The sequence below is a fragment of the Mus musculus genome, chromosome 18, assembly GCF_000001635.26.
Source record: "Mus musculus strain C57BL/6J chromosome 18, GRCm38.p6 C57BL/6J".
Lineage (NCBI taxonomy): Eukaryota > Metazoa > Chordata > Mammalia > Rodentia > Muridae > Mus > Mus musculus.
Window position 1 is genome coordinate 75377436 of NC_000084.6, and position 16118 is coordinate 75393553.

Sequence of the window (16118 nt, forward strand, 5' to 3'; positions counted from 1 at the left end):
GTATGCCCAGGGAAGGCTTCGCGGCTTTGCTTTCTAAGGCTGAAATGAGGTGAGAGTTCTTGAGAGAACGAAGAAACAAGAGAGGAAGAGTCTGAACAGAATAACACACTCAGGATGTTGTTGGCTTGTTACGATTTTTAAGCCCTGGGTGTGCAGGGAGGAGCCCCAGGTTCTCCAAACCACATAAAATAAGCAAGGGAAGTGGAGCCTTTCGGAAGGTTTGTCTTATTGATAACATCTTGTCTGTCTCCTCTACTAGAGGAAATGACGACACCAGGCTGAGAACCAGCGGCCCCCGAGAGTTCCTCGCCCCGCCCGAGGAGCCAGGCAGCCTGACCTGGTCAGCCAACCTTGTTTCCCAAAATTCCCAGAGTCCATCCAGTTCTAGAGAGGAGCTGAGAAGCAGCATTCTCGTTCCCCACTCCCCACTCCCCACACCCCCCTCCCTGGGTAACTGCAGCCCCTGACTGAGATGGGTGAGGTTCTGCTAGGGTGCAGGAGTGTGTCTTGCAAGGGACGGCATGATATAACAAAACTGCAGAAAGGAAAAAAGGGGGTTGGGCGGGGAGGCCGCCACATGAAAGAGCATTTGTTTTGAATTTCAGCTCTTGGTTTACTAATTCCCAAGGCTTCGAAGTTGGAGCGCTTTCTTCTTTCTGTACGTAGTTGGAGCCGTGTAGTTGCAATGTGCTTGGGATGGGGTTGTAGGAAGAGCTTTTTGGGTTGATGCCAGTGCTTTGGGGGTATCTGGAGTTGAGGTGAAGGAGCACAGAGAGAAACCACCTATACTCTTTGTCCCGCGAATGCCCTCAAAGGGTGGTTTCTTGAGCTTTGGCAGAAGTTTTTATACCTTCTGGAAGGCCAAGCCTCCTTTTTACAGAGGTGGTGCTGTGTGTGTGTGTGTGTGTGTGTGTGTGTGTGTGTGTGTGTGTGTGTGTGTGTGTGTAGGGGACTAGATGTGTATTCTTTGGGTAGGCTGAGCTCCTAATAGACAGGGGTGGCTGAGTGAGGCCAGAGAAGATGGGAAGGGGGCTCCTGTGGTGGACGCTGGGGTGAGGCAGCGCTAGAACAGGTCGGGCATCAATCAAGGTGGGGGGTAGTGACCCCCCCCCTCCGAAATAACCTCTGGGAGTCTCTTTCACAGGCCCTGTGTGCCGCTTTCCTTCCTGTCCTGCCCTGGCTGAGAGCGGGCTTAATGAATGGGGCTCAGTTTAGGGTGGGAGGAAGGTCGGCAGTGTGAGCCAGGGCTTGATTCTCTTGGCAGGGGAAGAAGGGAAAGAGAAAGCAGCCGAATGTGAAAATGTGGTGCCTTGGAGATGGGGGTGGGGTGTGCTCACAGGCCCAGCCCCTCCTGAAATGCAGGGGTGACTCCAAGGCTGGCCCTTCCCTTTCCTGCGCCCTTGCAGAGGGCCAGCTAGAGGAAGGGGAGTGGGTGTGGACTGAGAGCAGCACCCTGGCTGGCTTCAGGTTGGAATTCCAGCCTTGCAGTGTGTGGGGAGGGCAGGGGGACGACAGGCCAAGGTCCTTGGGGACCTGCAGTGAAACACACCCCACCCTTGTGAGTTTCCTCAGTCTGGGAAAACGGGACATTTTTAGAAGGCAATAATTTGGTTCCAGGGGATTGTACTTTCATTTCTTGACAGCCGGCTCTCTGAGACAGATGGGTTGCTCTGTGCAGGCTTGTGAGTGTGTGTGTGTGTGTGTGTGTGTGTGTGCGTGTGCTCACACACTGCAGTCAGATAGACAGACAGACAGACAAGCTCATGTGTTGACACTTGAGCAGAGAGATGCTGTGCCTACAGGCAGGGTCTTGAGAGAATCTGGGGTCCTGCTCTGGTCGGGTGTCCCTTACATGAAGTTTTGTATACTGTGTGGGGACTGGTATTTGGATGGGTTCGGAACTGCAGTTTGGGTTTAGCCTGGGTTTAGCTCTGTCTTTGGGCACCGGTGTCTTTTGGAAGGCATGCAAAATCCAGGTCAGGCCGTTGCTAATGCTGCTTGGACTCGAATGAGGCCGGGAGACCCACCTTGGCAAGGACTGTCATAGCTGGGGAACTTCTCTGCAGCCCAGTGGAGGAGAAGGCATGAGTACCGGTCCGGGCCCTCCACCACGGGGAAGAACTGCTCTCAACTCTGCATCTTTGTAGCCCCTGTCTAGAGAGTGAGAGGGGGGAGGAACTCCCTCGGACTGGGGTGGAGGTGGAGTTGAGGGATGGACACTGGGGACTTGAAGCAGGCAGGGGTCTTAGGGGCATTGAAGAAACTCCATCTCCCGTCTATATCTATGTAGTCATGTTTGTGAGGAGGGGCAGGGGCTATGAGGGGCTGGCTAGTTCCTTTGCTTTAAGGACTTAGCTTTTGGTGGCCAGGTTTGGAGAGGACAGATTTTGAGTCAGTACCAAGTCAACTACAAGGACAAGTCTGTCTCCTCTTTGCTCCCTGCTGGCATCTGCCTTAGTGTCTGAGGAGAGACTTCAAAACACATATATATAATCTGAAATGCTGCCCTGGCTTAGTCCACAGTGACTTGGGCTCAAACCAAGCAGTTCCCAGGGAAGATGGCTCCATTCTGATGTAAGAAAGCCATTCAGCTAAATGTGAAGACGTATTTTAATTGTATGGCATGAGACTGTGATACTGAACTAGAGAGTCTGGGCCTTAGGTATGTGCTGTTTCCAGGGTCTCTTCCTCATGCCTAGGAACAGGTAACCTCTGGTTTCCAATACGCTTGGAAGTGAGGGTGGGTCTGTCACACACTGAGCTCACAGCTGTTAGAAAGGACAGGCCTTGGGGAGTCCGCTAGCAGTGTTCTCTCCAGGTCACTTGAGAAATGACTTGTCTGGAACTCCAAGAATACAGTCTGCATCTCTTTTAAACCAAGTCAGTCTGATGGCTCTAGGCCTGGGCGGCTCACCTGATGCACACCCACACCCTGGTGTAGACCAGTCCTGGGCAGCATGGGGCTGTTGGCTGGCCTCTTCTGTAGGGCCTGAGGTCATGGGCCCCGCCCCTGGAGAGCGACTCCCTGATAAACCTCTTTTGTCCTGGAAAGAATGAGGTAGTCAGGCAGGGGTTAAATGCAGGGTGACAGCATTTAAAAATCTCTGGAGCAAATTTGGGCCGCTCTGCCGGCTAGACGAGATGGCTGCTGCCTCTGCATCCTGTCCCCAGGCAGAACCCAGTCAGGCCAGCGAGGGGGTGGAGTGGCGGGGGGGGGGGGCCCAAAAAGGCCATGCTAGGATGGCAGTTGACTTTGGCTGTGGTCCTGCAACAGCTCCCCCACACCCATTCCCACCCCAACTCCCATTTGGTTAGGTCTCTCAGAGCCCACTGTAGACGGCTCATGCTCAGACTTGGAGAGTTTCAGGGCCAGCAGCAGAGAAAGGGGGACGAGTCACAGACTCATGACAGGGTTTGGCTTTCTTGGCTTCTTTCCATATTAACTCCATAATAATTCTTTAGATGGTATGCTGTGTGATAACAGGGTGTTCTTCTCTTCTTTAAAGTGCTTAGGGATAAGTGTGGTGACCCCTCTAGCACAGTGAGCAGGCGCTCAACTGTGAGCAAAGACCCCCTACTGTGAGCTAAGGCCCCCATCCTGTTCCCTAGGTTGGCCTTTTCTTTACTCTAGTGTGTGCTTTGAACTTTGAGCAGCACTTAAGTCTTTTTATTTATTCCATGCACTTGCGAGGCAGAAGCAGTCCGTTCTCTCTGAGTTTGGGGCCAGCCTGGTCTACAGAGTGGATTCCTGTCCTGTCAGGGCTGCACGATGAGTCCCTATCTCAAAGAAGAAGAAAAAAAAAAAAAAGAAAGAAAGACTTCTTTTTGAAATATTAGACAACCAATATGACAAAATACGAATGCCAAACATCCTGCTGTACCGTACGATCTATTTTTGTTTTTTTTTTTGGTTGTTGTTCTTGACCAAAATAAATGATTACCGGAGGCAATCACTTGGAACCGGAGTTACAGACAGACAAGCTGTGAGCTGCCATGTGGGTGCTGGGAACTGAACCCAGATCCTCGGCCATCGCAGCCAGTGTGATCTTAACTGCTGCTATGATGTGCTTACGGTGAGATGTAGTTCTTTGAATGGACTCTGTCACTGACGGCACATTTCATGCTACGTGGATTTTACGACAATTTTTACAGATGTAGCTTTTAAGTGTATTGGGGGTGGGGGTTGTTGTTCTATCAGTGAGGAGCAGTGACTGGTGAGGAGAGGCGAGACTTCTGGCAGGGGCTGGATCTATTGACGGGTTATGCAGGTTTCCATAGCACCTAGAGGTCTCTGGGACTATTGGTCCACTGATGGCCCTGCCTGGAACAGATCTCAGCCTAGCTTGCTGGGAGTGAACAATGCATTTCAGGATTGAGCTTCCTTCCTTGTTTGTTTGTTTGGTTTTTGGAGACAGAGTTCTCTGTGTAGCCCAGGCTGGTCTCAGACTCAGAGCTCCACCTGCCTCTGCCTCTGCCTCCCGAGGGCTGGGACAAAAGGACCATCACCTTCCTCGGCCTTCCCATTTCCAATCAAGTTGCAAAAACCTTAATTAGGAAATTTCTTATAGTTTGTTCCCCAAGTCTGACCTTCCCGTCTTGGGTGGGGTGGGGGGGGGAGTACACTTATTCTTACTTCTCCCCAGATGTCGTGTCCTCAGAAGGTACAGGGGCTAGCTTCCATGCGACATCCCTCCTGTATTTCCAGGCAGGCAGGTGCCCCTTTGTGGGAGTCTGAGAGAGGATACTGTAAGCGTAGCCACTGGGAGGTCACCATTGGCCCTCGCATCTTTCTCGATGAGGATTGAATGGCCCAGCATCTGGCCGCCTGCCTACTGTCACACGGAGGCTTCCTCTCTGGGCTATTTTCAGAGGGAAGATATTATTAACTGCTGAGGCACCATCCTCAGTGGAGTGGCTAACACCAAGAAAGCTGTATTCTCTGATTGCAGTTGCCCAGCGTATACCCGTTGGTAGGAGGTGGATATCACCTCTCCTGTCTCTCCTGCTTCTCCCCATGAGGTCACCTTGGGCATCCCAGCCCTTGGCCCTGTTCCTGGAGGAAACTGTCACCATAGAAGGATTGCCTGCCTGACTGCTCCTAAAGATGTAGAAAACAATACTGTTGATGTGCCAAGATGGAGACAGGTTGTAGTGAAGTCAAGAACTGGGCAGGGAAAGGTTTGATGGAGTTTAGGACAGCCATTTAAACCAGTGATAACTTTCACCTTGTCAGCTAACAGGAAATATCGGGATAAGACAGGAAATTGCGTCACCGTGCTTTTTTGTTTTGTTTTGTTTTGTGTTTTAAGAACTTCTGGGGGGAAAAGTTTAATGAAAAGTAGTGTACCTGAGGAGTCTGTCAGACATTGCCCCTGTCCCTCTTCCCTTCCAGGCCCGTGAAGACATTTAGACCGTTTTCTTTAAGAAAGAGGCTGTTTGAGAACTTTTATGTTATTTTTTATTATTTAAAAAAATATTTTACCAGAGGGGTCACCCTTAATTGAACTGTTCACTGCAGCCTTATTTCCCAGTTTTCTGAAGAATCTTTCATGACTTTTTTTTTTCCCAGCTCCCTTCCCCAAATGGAGAGGCCAGGCAATGCTTGGCTGGGAACTAATTTTGGTTTAGCTTTGGCATCCCGAACCCTGAGCCCCACCCAGTGTCATTAGCTCAGTTTTAACTTGCAAAAAAAAAATTTTTTTTTTTTTTTTGTGGAAGTGTAGGTAGGAATTTACTCCACTCCTTAGCTGTTTCACACCGTAGCTGTCTTTTTGGAGCGATAGCTGGCATCATACGGTTTGGACCTCGATGCTGTCATAACGCCTTCTCACAGTCCCCGAGGATGGGGCAAGGGGGTTCACACCCCATCGATACAACTATTGAAATAGGTCATGTGTCCATCAGTGCTTCAAGAAGCATAAGCATCCCTCAAGGGAGGCGTGCAGATAAGATACAGCTTCTATGTATTCATCCCTGGGGATCCGGGTCCTCTCTTTTGATGCCCTTGTTCTGATGGCTCAGGATGTGAGACAGTGCTGCCCAGAGCTGGAGAGGAGACCAGAAAGAAAGAGACTGTGTGTGGCTGCCTGCTCTGCCCTCCCTCTCACCCCCACCCTCCCAGCTTTTTTTTTTTCCTTAGCGTGCTTTGTTCTGTTTTCATAACACAACAAGAGCCCTGGGGTGTGTAAAAGCATTGTTGAACACTTGCTGAGGGTAACTTGTCTAAACAGAGCAGGACGCCAGAGCAGAACGCTGTGGGCAGGTGGTGTACCCGCAGAGGTTGCCTGGCCGGCGCCTACCTTGGAAACACCTCTCAGCCTGTGCCAGCCACTGGCTGGGCATCCTTTCAGCCCCAGAGCAGGGGAGTCTCTTCCCAACTGTGCAGGGTCCAAGACAAGCCATGGTCCTTCTGGCTGGCTCTGCTGGAGAGGCCCTTCGTCCTCTCCTTCTCCCTGGTGGGAGTATTTACGCCCAGGTGTGAAGCTGAGTGGGCCATTTGTGTTGGGAGAAGCCAGTGGTGTCTGCTTTATTAATTCATCAGCTATTTCCTGAGAAGTTACCATGTATCAGGCCCCGTGTAGTGTGGAGGATCAGGGTCTAGGTTCCCAGAGGATGGAGTTAGATAAAAAGCCTCCTTGAAGGCAGGGGCAGTATCTTATATAGTTGGCTTGTGCAGCAGAGATTCTACTGGGATGGCTCTCTGGGAGATGGGGCAGGCAGGGCTTATTTTATTTTATTTTATTTTATTTTATTTTATTTTATTTTATTTTATTTTTTGGTCATGTGCCCTGCCTCTGCTTCTGTGAAAAACTGAACCACAGCAAAGTCTATAGATAAATAGAGGTCTCCCCCCGGTCTGGTTTCAGCCCTCTCTGCTTGTTGCTTGATCATAGCAAGAATTCAAGGCACGATGTCCACTCATTCTTGCAGACCCCCTCGTAGCACCTGGGGCCACAGGCTGCTAGAAGTGACCGGGGAGCTGGGTTCTTAGTGATACCATTGATGGGGGACACGGCTTATGCAACATTGGGCAGCAGCCAATAATTGGCAGCTAGAGGAGAGATGGGATATTTTCAGAGCCTACGACTATTTCTGAGGTCTACCTCTTGATTGAGAAGCCATGATTGATCTGGGGTTCCTGGCACATAGCAATCTAAGAATGTGTTTATCAAGGTTCTTCATTCATTTCTACACTGCTCCTGCCCTGTGGGTTCCCTGGGGGACTAACCCGGGCTTCTGTGAGCTCTGAGGGCCCGCTAATTGAATTATCCTAGAAGTCTCTCTGGTGCTTCTCCCCCCCCCCCCCCCGGGGGGGGCTGGGGAGAAGGCTGGGAGAGCTGGTTTGACTTGGAGCCGAAAAGGAAGGACTGGTCCCAACTCCAGTTTCACCGTGTGGAGCTGGGAACTTCTCTTAGCCAAAAGACACACAGGTAACCAGGCCAGTAACTGTCGCTGTTGGCTCCTGGATTGGTGAATTTCTCTATAGCCTTTTTGCTTTTTTTGATCTGGGATCTTTGCCCAACCGACACAAATGAATACAGTGCCAAGATAATGACGGTTGGTGGCTACCTTTTTTTTGTGTGTGGGGGGTGAGATCATTGCCCTCTAGCTCCTGGGAAGAGTGAGGGCCATCTGAGCTGTTTGTGAGCTCTGCTGTACTGTGTGGGAATTCTTGTCAGCCCAGTGGCAGGCTGCCTGTTAGACAGGGCTGGCCCTCCCCTCATTAATCAGTAACCAAGAGGGAAAAGAAAAAGTTCTCCCTGAACTGGGTGTGTGCCTACTGCTTAAGGATAGATTGGCCCCATCTCCAGTTCTGGGGTGTGTGTGTGGGGGTATTTCCTGAAAGAGTCAGAAGTCTCAGCAGGCTCCCCTCCCCCACACATTTGCTGTTCCCACATTGTAGGTCCTAGAGACTGACAGTGTGGCCCGAGAGAGGGGAGCATGGCCATGGAAGGAGCCATTTTTGTGTTCTGGACCTCGGGTGGCTTTAGAGAAAAGGACCTAGGCTTGGTCACCAAATCCCCTCTCACCCTTAGATCTGTGAAGCTTCCTGGATTTGTGGTTTGGCGGGAGTAGGGGGGATGCTGGGGGGGGGAGTGTCTAGGGAGCCATCAACAGCCTCTTTATGCTAAAAATAAGATTATAATTCTTTCTATGTCTTGCAAACTCTTCTACGTTTCTGTGAAAGTGGAGGATCCTCCCTCCGCTCAGGGTGCACACACGCTGCTGTTGGTCGGTCAGGGGAGCTTTTTTTCTTCCTGTTAATCCGCAGTCTAAAACCCTATGTGTAGGAGAACAGGCTCACGGTGATACCTAGAGGCTTTGGAAAATGGGGATTCCCTTTCCATCCTGTGCTGGGCCTCGAACCCAGGATCATTAGCACAGTGCAGACATTCTACCCGCGAGCAGTCTGCCTGCTTACCCTTTCTTTCTGTGGTAAAACAACACTTAATTTAACCACCGATTTTTTTTTTTAAAGTGTATATCCCACACAGAGAAAGCAGCAGAGTAAGGGGGGGGGGGCGACGCTAATGTACTAGCCAGATTGGAACCCACATCATGTGAGGCTAGGAAATATTTAGAACCCTGGAGCATCCCACAGAAGGGGGCAGCCATGCACGCACGGTGGACTCCCGACCCCTGTGGTACCACTCTGGCTTATAAGAGGACTCTCCGGAGCCTTCCATTCCCACGGGCTCCCACACTGGGGGGAGGGGAGGGGTTGGGGGTGTAGGCCGGGAGGCTCAGGTCTAGGAGGTCCTGGGTGCTTTGGGGGTGAAGGGCCAGGATGGCTGAGCAGTGAGTGTGTCCAAGCTGGGGAGATTAGATTACAGAGGCAGACAGAAGTAATGATTAACTTTTCCAGTCTGCACACAGTCTCCAGGCTGTCTCTCGGTTGTTTTTCCCCTGTAAGTACAGTGCAGCCCTGGCCTGGCTAACCCTGGGCCTGGGTTGTAAAGAAAAGAGGAATGAGGGCTGGGACTGAACAGGGGAGGAGGGAGCAGGGAGGGAGCTCGCTGGAGAGGGAGGCCTTTCTTCCATCAGCTTCTGCGCTGGAATTTATTGGCTGGAATGCTGTAAATATTCAAAATGCCTTCCCGTCCGGCAGTTTTTCATAATCCTTGTGGAACAAGGGGAGCCCGGGGAAGAGAGGGGTGCGAAGGACGCTTGCTTCTCCCGGCTTTTCCTGTCATCTGACAGTTCTTCTTACCGTCTAGAAAAATACTGAATGGATGGAGAGTTGGCAGCTTCTGGGGATGGGGGTCAGCATGGCCTGGGACTTCATTAAAGCGAAGTCTAGGGAGAAAGCAGGCAAGATGGTTTTGGGTTCTACGGGCCTGAGAATCTTTGCCCTTTTGGGAAACTGATTCAATGTATCCGTTTATGTTAGAAAGGAGCTTTTTAAAAGTTAGCACACAAAGGAATGAGTTTCATTGTGGCACTCTGGGACCTGTGTATACTATGCTGTTTCAAGGGTCTTATTGAACTTCTAGCATGCAGCTAACATACTTACTTAGAATGGTTAGTGAAAGAAGCAAAGGGGACGACTCTGGTGGCGCCTTTACGGTTCTTTCTGCCAGATTCTTGGGTGTACATTTATCCGTATCCAGAGCTGGCTTTGCAGTTGACAATCCAGGTCTGGAATTAGGAGCTCTTCAGAGGAGCTGGGTTTAGCAGGGCTGTCTTTCTTGGGCCTACAAGTGGACTTTGTCAGAGTATTCACCCACTTCTTATGTTTTCTGGGGCCTGACTGGGTTCATATCAAGACATAAAGTAGGCAAAGTAGAGGATACTATCTAGATCTGGGGGCTCCAGATGTTCAGTTGCCAAAAGTAAATGAATAAATAAACAATGACAAAAAACCCTCTCACAGGAGATGGCTGCTGAGTTATTCTCGGGGTGGGGGGTCATTGTGGGAGCTTGGGGGAGGGGAAGAGCCTTGTAGGCAAACCCCAGAGGTAATTAGGCTGGATATACACTCACCAGCAGCCAGAGAGGCCATTTACTGTAAATATTATGAATGGAGTTGGCTGGGTTGGGAGGCCCCACCCTTCCTCTGAGCCACTCGGAGTTGGGCAGAGCCCGTCTCCTCAGACAGCAGCAACAGCAGCAGCAGCAGCCGGGTACATGTTATAATTTGCATGGCTGAACACAGGGCCACAGGAAGCCGCGTCAGCCCAACTGGCGAGACAGAAAGGAGCTTTTGATTTCTGTGGCTTCCCTCCTGGGCCCTGCTACCCTGTTCTAGGCTCTGATGGCTAAATGTGCTCTAAGAAGAGACCCCAGAGTTGTGGGCTTCAGCCTTGGACCCTAAGGGTGGGGGCAGTGCAGGGTAGCACACCTTAGAGCTAATCGTTGTGATTCATCATGGCTGGTCCAAGGACCGAGTTACTAATCACCCTTCTAGACCAGAAGGCTGTGTGGAAGCTCGGGGCACTGTACAGGAGGGCAGTAGGAGAGAGGCTGCAGGGTGGAAATAGGAAGCTGATAAGAGACCTTGTTTTGGGGGCACCACTCTTTCTAAAGGAGACGAATGAGTGACAAGAGAAAGAACTCCTTTGGAAATAAAAGAAACAACCAAAACATTGCTTTAGAGGTGGGCATGGCGAGGTTTTTTTGACGCCCTTTTTTTCTCCTTAGCTGTTTAGTTTTTTTTACAAGTTAAATGCAAAACTGCCCAACTCCTTCCTGAGATTTTTCTTCCTCTCTAGAAGGTGGTGGGGATGTATGGAGGCAAGCGCTTGTGGGAACTGCTGATAGCTCGGGTCACGTCCATGCTCTCCATAAAGTGAGTCCAGGGGCCTGTTTTGCCCAAACTGCTTTCCTCTAATTTATAGACAGATCAAAGTGATACCTCCCAGGGAAGCAAGCTACGGAGTGACTTACTGGCAAGAAAGCTATCGCACTTCCCTCTCCTTGGCTTAAAGCAACTGGACCCTTAACTCAAGTTTTCCCTTGGAACAATAGGAGAGGACTTTCAGAACGAGGCATTTAGTGGCCCGGGGTAGCTCACCTTTTGATAGCCTGGGCTTGGATCCCAGCTTTATTCTTAGGCCTGTGAGTTGGGCCTCCTTGCTTTTGAAGTCATAAAATGGTGATGCCACACAGTCTCAGGCGGATAATCTGGGCCTTTTGGAACACAGTAAGGCTTACTGGATGTTAGCACTGACCTTGAACTATCCTCTCACCTGTGTGATTGGCAGGTGCGGGTCAGCATCTTCTCAGTAGTTGAGGTTTAGATTAGAGTTGAGGGTTCTGGGTGTGTCTAGCATACCACGTGGGATGGGCTACCCACGGTCACGTTCGTGTTGAGTTGTCATAGTAACTCTGAGGCTGGCCCAGATTCTGGTTTAGGATGAATTTAAGCATCCCGCCAGAGTTGGAATGTGCCATAATTGGGGGCAGGGACCTAAGGAAGGACTCATTTAGGGATCCAGCTGGATTGGACCCAGGAATTTGACTGAGCACCCTAGCCTTGAAGGAGATTCCAACACGCTCTGACCATTCCTCCCAGTCCAGCAACCGTCAGTGAGGTATTGTGTGTGTGTGTGTGTGTGTGTGTGTGTGTGTGTGTGTGTGTGTGTGAGTGTGAGAGAGAGAGAGAGATCTTTCTCAGTGTAGTCTGTGGTCCTCAGACTTCACTCTGCTCGGCTTGCTGAAGGGGAGGCCGAGTCTCATCACCTTCATTGGTGGAGAGTTAACTTGAAGCATTTCAGCTTTCTTAAGTTGCTCCCCAAGTTCAGAGTTATCCCGAGCTGCTGTGGGACCTTCTGGAAGTTGTATTTCTACCCGAGTTCTCCGTGATTTCTACGCATGGCCAGTCCAAGTCAATAAACCACGTAGCTTTCCCTGTTGGCTGTGGGATTTGATCGTTTGCCTCACGAGAAGGAAGCTGAGTGTCCTTATCATGATGCTGGGTGATCCTAGATTAGGGGTTGGGCCCCTCTTCTTTTTTATCCTTTGTCCTGGGATGGTTTGAGCACACTCAGTTTCTCAGTGGGGAGGTGCTGGGCGGCAGTGCTGTTAACCTTTGAGATGTCTGCTGTAGAATGGGACAAGGGCTGGTGGCTCTCGGGTTCTGAGGAGGGAGGACCCTTGACCTGTGGCAGGTGAGGTGTGGTAGTCAGTGTTTGTGCTCCAGGTTGCTGGCCCAGCCTTTGTGTCTACTGGTCTGCCCTTTGTTTGCCTTGACCCTTTGTTTGCCCTGACGTTGGTGATTGACTGCAGGAGGAGCTTGCATGCCAGCCTACCCTCAGGTTTTGGCAGAAAAATAGGACTTTACAGTCCAAGTGCCTCACAGAGGTGAGAGTGGGTGAGACCCTCCTCCTTGGCCATCTCCTACTCCAGCCAGCCACCCCATGTCTTTCTTGGCAGTTGGGGACAGTTAACCTTGTGAGTGCCCATTCTGTGACTCTGTCTATTCTGGCTTCATTTTGCAATCTTGTTTTCTGTCACAAGAGATCTAAACACCAGGACTCTGCCATGAGTACCTGTATGTGAGCCCCCAACTGTTGGGGGTGTATTTGTCTAGTCGGAATCCCGTTGTTTGTGGGTGACCTCAGTCTTCCTCATTTCTCTTCACACCTTTAAGTTTTAGTTATTTACTTATTGTGTGATTTTTGTTTTTTATTGTGGGGGGAGCACAAGGGTACATACAGTGTTTACGTGTGGAGGTCAGCTAGTTCTCTCCTTCCACCATCTGGGCTTCAGGGTGGAAGGAGTCCAGCGTGTCAGGCTTGGTTGTTGGCACCTCGGCCTACTGGGCCATCTCGACAGCTCTATATACCTTTAAATGGTGGGATTTCTTCTGTACCTAACGGGTGGCCTTGGGTGCAGTTGAGGTCCAAAGTATAAGAGGCATTCGTGAGTCTAGTCTATAAGTGTCTGTTCCTTGGTGACCGGGGTGCTAGCTCTTCTTGCTCAGTGGTCTTCCCTATGAACAGTGCAGACACCATGAAACCCTCCCTCTCAGGTCTCTACTGCTCCCTTCCCCTTAAAGGGAAGATTTTATGCATTAGGAAAATGTGGAGGGGGAGGGGCGAACACCTTAATGGAATTTTAGATCTATTCAGCACTTTTTCTGGTATTGCTTCAAAAAAAAAAATCCCCTCAGCTGTAATAAAAAAAAAATTGTGAGCAGGCATCTGATTACGGAGCTTTTTACAATGTAGTTTTTCTTCTGGATGCTTTTGAATGAGTACGCGCCGTTTAAACGCAAGCCCCTGTACACTTTCTGGGGTGGAAAAGTTGCAGAAGAACACCAGAAAGCTTATAATGCTGGGAGAATCGATGAGCAGTAGTCGGTTTGCGCTGGGGATGCAAGCGGTAAAGCCAGAGTTGGACTTCCTGTCCTCTTCCCGTCCCTTTTAAGGTGACCAAGACTTCGCTGGCCCTGCCCGTGTGTCCTGTGAAACTCTAGGAGAGAAATCCCTACCCTAACCTTTGTTGGAAGACTGTGGGCTGCGGGCCCAGCTTAGGTATTTGTTCCGCAGAAAAACGATGTTGGGTATTTCCCATAAGTGAGCCCAGCCATTTTTCAGTCCAAGGTGGGGCATTTGGGTGATGTCTCATAGTGCCCGGCTGCCCTGCGTTCTCAGAAGGTGTGGGACTTCTGCGTTGGGAATGCGTGCACTGAGGGGTTTGCTGGAGTGTTTTGGGCCTCAGAAATAGTCTGGTCAAGAAGCAAGGGGGCTTGTGAAGCTGACTTGTGTGGGGCTGGAGACAGGGAGGTGCAAGCAGGGGTCTTCCTGGAGCTCGTTGAGGGGACGACACCCACACACTACCATTTATCTGGGCTGGGCCATTAACCTCAACAGAAAAGGGCTTTTTCCTCGGGAGGTAGCCTGGCGGCAAATTGCTGGGTAGACTGGCTGTGTAGATGAAAGAGAAACCCAGGCAGGCGTCTTCCCCTCCATACTCTCTCCCCACGGGCCTCAGGCTCCAGCATTGCCCAGTTTGTTCTGTCCCAGAGGCTTGCCTGGCAGACAGGACCCTCACCCCTTGCTAAGGAGGCCAACAGGCCTGGCATGGGGAGCAACTTGATCCCAAACTCCTCCTCCCTCCTCCTTCCTCCTTCACATTCCCTTCCCCCTACCCTTGGTGTCTGGTGCCAGGTTTCAGTGGGGCTGGGCTGCATGAAACAGGCATTGTAAGGCCCCTCTTAAAGAGTCTCCCCAACCTCCCCCCTTCAGCTGCTCCCCAAGTCTTCCTTTCCCTGTCCGGGTTTCTTGACCCAAGTTCCACACACTTTGGGTGAGCACTCTTGTGTCCAGAAGTGTCTTTCTTACTTTCTTGGACTAACTAACTTTAGGGGTCGTTGGTGTGGCCTTCAGAGCTGAGCTCCCTCTCTGCAAGAAAGAAAGTTCAGAGCTTGCCAGCGCTCACGAGTTTATTAGCAGTTGATGGATACTTTGCAGAAACAAGTTAATGCCTGATGAGTCACCTTCTGCTCTGAGCCCTCGTCCCTCTCTTGTTTTTCGTCCTTTCTAGTATGTGCGGGCACAGACATTCCACCATCATAAACGCACACTCAGACACATGCGGTCTTATATGCTTGGGTTGTGGGTCCATGGCACTGGGGGCAGGGGACAGTGCAGGTCTGTGATGTTTTTTTTTTTTCCCCAGTGGCGTGGGGATTCAGGAAAGGAATCCAACACTATCTTGGCATCCTCTTTGTGTGTAGCTGGGCATGGGTCGGGGAGGCCAGCTAGAGGGGGTGTCTGTAAGTAGGGGACAGTCACTCAGGATTTGTGTGTATGTGGCTACCTTTGTGGAAAAAAAAGAAAAAGAAGCAAGCAAGCAAGCAAGCAAGCAACGATCTGACTGGTTCCCAGGTCCTAACATGCCTATAAAACTTGGACTGGATTGATGTACCAGGCTGCCCTGGGTTACCAGCAAGCTGAGTTTTCTCAGTCCTGCCCCTGCATGGGGACAGCCCTCTGAGCCCAGAAACAACAAAGGCCTCGAGGACTAGACACATTCCCGGTACAGCTCCATCTTCAGGGCCCACCAGACTTACTGGAGTGGGAGAGAGGCAGGAGGAGGCTTTCAATTTTGCCCTTGGTGCTCCCCCCCCCCATATACACTCCTTCCCCCTCTTGCCTTCCCCCATTTTTGTTAGCAAATACAAGACTTCCGCTCTCCACCCTGCCGCCACAAACCACAGCGTTCCTGCAGCCCAGCGGGGCTGGGAGATTTATAGGCCTCAGTCTGGGGCCTGTTCTCTCAAGTCTGCTGCCCACTCGAGGGGGAGGGGCTTTCTTAAACATGGCCTCCCCCCCCCCCCCCCCCCCCGCAAAGTTCACAGAACTCTTGTTTAGGAAAGTCACCTTACCAGTGTCACTTCCAGGTTGTTGTGGGGCGGGGGCAGGGGGTGGCTTACAGGAGGGGCGGGCAGACAGGTCGGTGAAAATGTCACAGAGGGCAGCATGGGCTGTGCAGGGTCAAACTGGAGGAGAAGGGGGCACGCCAGCGAGATAGACTGGCAGGAGTATACAAGGATGGTCACGTTTATTTTAGACGTGGCCTCTTCTGTCTGGGCTGGCCATGTGGTCTAGGCTGATGTCCCCCTGCATGTCGTAATTTGGCACTTGGCCTTGAACTAATAACCTTCTTTGTACAGGCTGCTGCTGTCATACAGAGAGAGAGAGAGAGAGAGAGAGAGAGAGAGAGAGAGAGAGAGAGAGAGCGCGTTTCTGTCGGGAAGATGGCTTTAAAAAAATAACATCCTCAGAGTCACCCTCATCTTTATTTTTACCGTCTGATGTTCCCTTGGGAGCAGGGCATCGATGTGGATGTGAGAATCGAACAAGCTGGTACAGAGGCCGCAGGTGGACCACCTGGCTTCTCATTCTGACTGGGTCACCACCCAGTAGGCCAGCATCTCTCATCCAGGTCTTGGGGGAGTAGAGAAACTGTCCCTCCAGGTTCCACACCCGTGGGAAGCAACTCTTAATTTAGGCTATTTCTGAGGCCTTATCCCGCTCGAAACAGCAGGACCAGGTTATCAACGGTCCCAGAGTCTGTGCTTCTGGGGACAAGTAGACACTGGGGCTGAGGCTGCAGGCTCAGATGAGACGAGAAGGGAAGATGACAGCAGTAAGCCTCGTAATTAAAGG

General features: G+C 51.0%; 1 protein-coding gene across 2 annotated transcripts in view; it reads left to right on the forward strand.

Moving 5' to 3' along the window:
- The window catches only part of Smad7 (SMAD family member 7), a 28571-nt gene that overhangs the window by 10071 nt on the left and 2382 nt on the right, over positions 1-16118 (forward strand). The gene's annotated exons all lie outside the window — the stretch shown is intronic.